The sequence below is a fragment of the Sapajus apella genome, unplaced genomic scaffold (genome assembly GCF_009761245.1).
Source record: "Sapajus apella isolate SASKATOON/1434 unplaced genomic scaffold, GSC_monkey_1.0 scaffold2, whole genome shotgun sequence".
NCBI lineage: Eukaryota > Metazoa > Chordata > Mammalia > Primates > Cebidae > Sapajus > Sapajus apella.
Genome location: NW_022436942.1, coordinates 85,192,977 through 85,199,246, shown reverse-complemented (window position 1 = coordinate 85,199,246; position 6,270 = coordinate 85,192,977). Strand labels below are relative to the sequence as shown.

Here is a 6,270-nt window from a genome sequence, read left to right as displayed (position 1 = left end):
TTTGGAGATACAAGAAACCTGGCTGTTTTCACCAAATATGTCTATTCAAACTTTTTCTAGAGTTTCTTTTTTTTTTCTTTTTTTTCTTTTTTTTTTTTTTGAGACAGAGTCTCACTCATCAGGAGCTAGGCTGGAGTGCAATGGCATGATCTTGGCTCACTGCAAACTCCGCCTCCCGGGTTCAAGCAATTCTCCCGCCTCAGCCTCCCGAGTAGCTGGGACTACAGGTGCGCGCCACCATGCCCAGCTAATTTTTTTATTTTTAGTAGAGACGGGGTTTCACCATGTTGGCCAGGATGGTCTTGATCGCTTGACCTCATGATCCGGCCGCTTGGGCCTCCCAAAGTGCTGGGATTACAGGCGTGAGCCACCGCGTCCGACCTAGAGTTTCTATATTAGGGGGATACTAAATCCATTCTCTTCCTATGAAGTAGCCTTCCTACTCATGCTCCTCACATACAAGTCACATATTAGCTAATTTTAGCGACCACTCACGTTGCTTCCAAACTGATGATATTCAGATTGTTTTTACTACTCAGTTCTCTCCCGTCATGGACTGGGTTTTAGCAATTCCCTGCCTGGCTGTGCCGCTTCTTTTGCAGGTATCTGAACAGCATGGGACTGAGGTCTTCACCTGTCCTGAGTTTCTGTTTGTAGCTGTATTCTTGGTTTGAGTCACTGTGATGACAGCAGCACCCAGGACTTTGATGCCCACCCGTTACCTACCTGAAGCTGCTCTTCCTAAGAACAAAAACGTCCTCCTTGCTGAAAATGAAATGGACACTGTTTAGTCCCACAGCGAGTCTGTTGTTGATCGTTTCTACTTGAAACTAGGATCTATTGCAGTGCACGCTCCTGGTTTTCCTTCATTCTTTTCTGAATGTGCACCTTGCACATGTGTGGGGTTTATTGTACCTGTGTGGGTTTTTGTTACTTTATTATTATTTTTTCTTTAATGTTCTGTCTCCATAGAGACTGTCAAATATTGCCAATGTTGACTACATTTCAAATCATCATGACAGAGTATTGGGAAAATTTTTCAAGCAATAATGACACACACCTCAGATAAACCTCATTGTGTATGACACTGCCACTGTGCGAAGCTTGTATGAGTTTTTAAAAAATGTTGAAATGGATATTTTAGGGCATAAAGAGGAAGGCCACAATAATTTCTGCCTGACTTAATCTAGTATATTGGATATTTAAAGGAAGAAATTTTGTTTTGTTTTGTTTTGTTTGAGACAGAGTCTTGCTCTGTCACCCAAGCTGAAGTGCATGATCTCAGCTCACTGCAGCCTCTGCCTCTGAGGTTCTAGCAATTCTCCTGACTCAGCTTCCTGAGTAGCTGAGACTACAGGCATGTGCCACCATACCTGGCTAATTTTTTGTATTTTTAGTAGAGATGGGGTTTCACCATGTTGGCCGGGATGATCTTGAAATCCTGACCTTGTGATCCACCTGCCTTGGCCTCCCAGAGTGTTGGGATTACAGATATGAGCCACTGCTACCGGCCTAAAGGAAGAAATTGTAAAATCGTTTTAAAATTTTAAACATTTGATACTCCACAAATTTCACTTAACAAAGTGAATAACCTTAAAAAACTAGAATGGCTGAGAATGTCTACGCATTAACAGATATTAAACAATTGACTGAGTACCGAAAACTTCTAACAACTTATCGTTATTAGATTTGTACCATAGGAATCTGGCTCTTGATGGAGGAGGAGGCGCAACAGCACAGATAAAGATGTTTCACTTCCTCACTGTTCTTCTAAATACGTCTCCTTTCCTTTGGTGATCCCAAATAATCCTTTATCTTTGTACAATCCTTTATCTTTGCAATGATAAGTGTCAAATAATTACTCTCAGGCTTAACTTATCCCCCTTTGTAAAAACGTGTCACCAGATACATCCTAGGCTTCTCCATTTGAACACATGTAGGTGCCTCGAACTTTACAAAAACACCAAAGGTCTCATCACTTTCCTCCTGAATTTGCTTCTGTTTCTGTGTCTTTGTCTTGGACAGAAATGTAACCAACCATTCACCTTCCACCCCAGCGAGAGTTCTGAAGTCAACTCTGAAACCAGTCAAAGCACACCTACCAGTCTCCAGGACATTCCTCCAATTGATCCTACTCACTCCCCTGCCAGTACACCTACCCCATTTTCCTCCTTAACCAACTCTCCCTCCATAGGGGAATAAATGCACCACGCTTTGGCTTGCCTCAAATATTGTCTTGTTTCCATTTATTCTCTGTAGTACAGCCACAATGCTCTCACAAAAATGCTCTCAATCTGTGCATTTCACTCTCTTCGTTGATGATCCTGCTATTCTGACAAAACATCCCAGAGTCTAAATATGTTAACCAAGGATCTCCATACAGAGGAGTTTGGAGTCTCCAAACTGTATGGAGACTCCAAGGATCTCCATACAGAGACTCCAACTGAAGGAGTCTCCTTCAGTTGCTGAGGTCCTACTTCCAGGATTTCTGACTTAGTTGGTCTGGGTGGGGCTGAAACACATATATACTCTTTCACTTGGTAGTAACCAACAGTCAGGTTGAGAAAATTAATCAAGTATCAGGCTGTTTGGATATGATTAGAATATTTAGCTGGATGTATTCTAATATTTAGTACATTTCACAGCTGTGTGAAATTATCTATATTCCCTGTTTCTTCAATTGAATGGCCATGTAATAACTGTGCCTTCATTGTATAATTTTTGTGCAAATAGAATGAATCCAAAGCCCTGAACCTAATAAGTGCTAATTAAGTGAAAACTACTGATATTATTTGTACAACTTTATTTGCAGTTACTGTGTTATATTTTACGTGCCGGAAGCCTGTAGTTTCACACAGAATGTTATTTCTTGCTCATTCTATTACTTGTGCCTGGGATTAGAAACTCTGAATTTCTGCATTAGTCCGCATTCTCTAGAGGGACAGAACTCATAGGATATATGTATATATAAAAGGGAGCTTATTAGAGAGAACTGGCTCACAGGATCACAAGGTGAAGTCCCATGACAGGCTGCCTGTCACTTCAGAGGAAGGAAGGCAGTAGTGGCTCAGTCCCAGTGCAAAACCCTCGAAAGCAAGGAAGCTCACAGTGCAGCTTTCAGTCTGTGGTGGAAGGTCCGACAGCCCCGGGCAAACCATTGGCGTAAGTCCAAGAATCCAAAGGCTGAAGAACCTGGAGTCTGTTGTCCAAGGGCAGTAGGAGCAGAAGGAAGCATCCAGCATGGGAGAAAGATGAAAGCCAGAAAACCCGGCCAGCAAGGTCATCCCACCTTCTTCTGCCTGCTTTGTTCCAGCTGTGCAGCACAGATGGTGCCCACCCACACTGAGGGAGGGTTTTCCTCTCCCAGTCCACTGACTCAAATGTCGGTCTCCTCTGGCAACACCCCCATGGACACACCCAGGAAACAGTACTTCACCAGCCATCTAGGCATCCTTCAATCCAATCAAGCTGACACCTAATATTCAATCACCATAGCTTCCTTCCTTTCACTTATCAATGATTCTTTCAGACTTAAGTTTAGTCATCATCTCCTTCCCGATGTATACCAGGCTCCTTCCTTATCTCTGTCCTGACTGAATTCCACACTGCTTAATAATGATGTGTCTAGATGTGTATTTCTCTATCTAAAATGTTAGCGTATTTACAATTAAAAAGTAGGTACTGGACTGTGTCCTATGCATATCTGTGTCTCCATCCTTTACCTATGATAATATAAGATGAAAAATACATACTCATTAGCTCTTATGATATCCTGGCCTCTTAGACGAAGCTATGTAAGTCAGTATGTCACTTTACCATGTGAGAAAACAGGCTTAAAATGGCATATATATTATATCATTAATACTCATTAGAAATGGGACCAGAGAGAAGAAAGCTGTGTTTCAGAATAAAATCTCTCATAAAATATTAACGATAAATAATTGGTAAACTAAGTCAATAAATAAATCAGGGGAGCAAAAACAACAAACAATTGTAAATTTTGCAAAAACGATTCTATGTGTATCATGTATTCTATGTGTATCATGACAGCAGGCTTTCAGAATTCAGAACTAAACTGACAAAGCAGATGAAGCTTTTTAAAAAGTGGATGAATCTGGAAACCATCATTCTCAGCAAGCTGACACAGGAACAGAAAACCAAACACCTCATGTTCTCACTCATAGGTGGGTGTTGAACAATGAGAACACATGGACACAGGGAGGGGAACATCACACACTGGGGTCTGTTGGGGGATGGGGACCTAGGGGAGGGATGGTGGTGACCGGGGAGATTGGGGAGGGATAACATTGGGAGAAATACCTAATGTAGGCGACCAGGGGATGGAGGCAGCAAACCACTATGGCATGTGTATACTTATGTAACAATCCTGCAAGATCTCAGAACTTCAAGTATAATAATAATAAAAAAAAAAAGATTTAAAAAGTGATTAGTCATTGTGCCAAGTAGTATTTAAATCCCAGCTAACTAAAATTTTTGTGATGAAATTTTTAAGAAAAAAGAATCATGTTTTGACTCAGGTTAGGCAAAACAATAACTTGAAAGAAAATTTTTTATTCTAGATCTCACCAAAAGAGAAAGAAAAGGAGAAAATAATCTTGTAAAGTTATGATTTTAGCCTGACTTTGAGGAGTTTCCTATTCTGCAGATACTTAAGAAAATAAATAAATACTAAAAGAAAGAAGGAAAGTAGGCAATGCTATTGGAAATTTATCAAGACCCTGCTTTAACGCAGTTGGCAAATGAGCAAAGATAAGCCAACACTTTAGGCATTTTTTAGCATAGCATAGCACCCTGTGTGACAAACCCCAATCCTCCTTAGCCATGTGGCCTTGGACAGCTTTTCTGGAGGTTATAACTTTTAAAATTCTTTTCTAAAATGGTGATGCTAATAACTATTTCCCAAAGCTGCTAGGGAAAAACGAGATAATATACAGAGAAAAATAAAAACTTTGCAAAGTCCATGGCGTGCGGAGAAAACTGAATCAACCTTTTTCAAATGAAAGCTCACATACACCTGAAAATTGTATTCGCGTAAAACTTTCTTCTTTATAATTGGTGTCATAATAGCTATTTCTATGCCTTAAACTTCTTTAAAGTAAGACTGGGATTGACATCTGAATAAATGTGAATGGCAATTTCTTGATCAAAAAGATGATTATATAATGTATGATTAAATCATAATACTAAATATTTAAAAGCACTTATTTCCCCAATGGGTAGCTTCCTACATTAGGAATGAAAAGATTTCTCTTTATCTACTGACTCACAGTGATTTAAAGTTGAACCTTCACAAAACCAAGGCATTTTTACATGTCACCTTGTACTCACACAAATATTCCTCCAAGGGTTAAATGGCATATTGATTAAGATTAGAAATACACTACTCCAAAGATTGCCATTTTCCTTTCCCTTTCCCTGTATCCAAACTTAAAGGTTATAGTTTTAGAACAAACAATGAGAGGAATGACCTTCCGTTAGTAGATATGGTGAATGCATCTCCTTTAAAGTCTGGGCCACTAAGATTAGAACTAGGCATGGGGCAAATCTAAACAAAGGGGTGGTGTCTGTGTATTGCTTCAGGTCAGCTGTTGAAGGTTTTTATTTGATGCAAGTGTACCGTTCTTGAAGGTCCACAGTCCTTTGAGTAACTGGCTCTAAAGGCTTTGGCTGACACACTCAGGTTGTGGAAGTAGGTGGAAAACTGGAGGAGTGTTAGAATGACTGATGAGGAGGCTGCTGTGTTCAGGGGTTAGGTGATGGCGCACAGGCATCCACAGATACCTCCTAAGGGAAGAAAGTGGCTTTGCTCTGTGGAGGAGGATAGCAGCAGGGCCTGGGAAGGGGAGCTTGCCTCTGCTTCCTCCAGGGAGTTTCCCAAATTGCTCTGTAAATATAGGGTTCTGGAGTGTACACACCAACGCAGGCGCAGGCCCATTTCTACCGGCTTAGACAGGGGCACACAAAACAACACAAAACATATCAACAACAAAATGAGAAAACCAAGGACAACATCGGAGGACTAGGGCCCAAAAGATGTGGTGAGGTTGAATATTTAAATGGTGGTGCACAGTGTGGACAGAGAAAGATCACCTCTGGGGAGGAGGAGGGGGTGTCAATGTCAAATTAGGAGTTGAAAGATTGAAAAATATTTGTTTATCTTTTTTAAGCCATAACAGAGAATGAACAAAAGAATTAGTGATAGAGATACCAAACTCAAAATGGTATATTTTCTCTCCTTCTCTCCCTCCC

General features: G+C 40.6%; 1 non-coding gene across 1 annotated transcript; it reads right to left on the bottom strand.

Annotated features, from left to right (window-relative positions):
* Positions 1-963: 963 nt before the first annotated feature.
* On the bottom strand, positions 964-1,105 carry LOC116527631. Its single transcript, XR_004258632.1, has one exon. It is a non-coding gene; the product is annotated as a U4 spliceosomal RNA (small nuclear RNA).
* Positions 1,106-6,270: the final 5,165 nt, after the last annotated feature.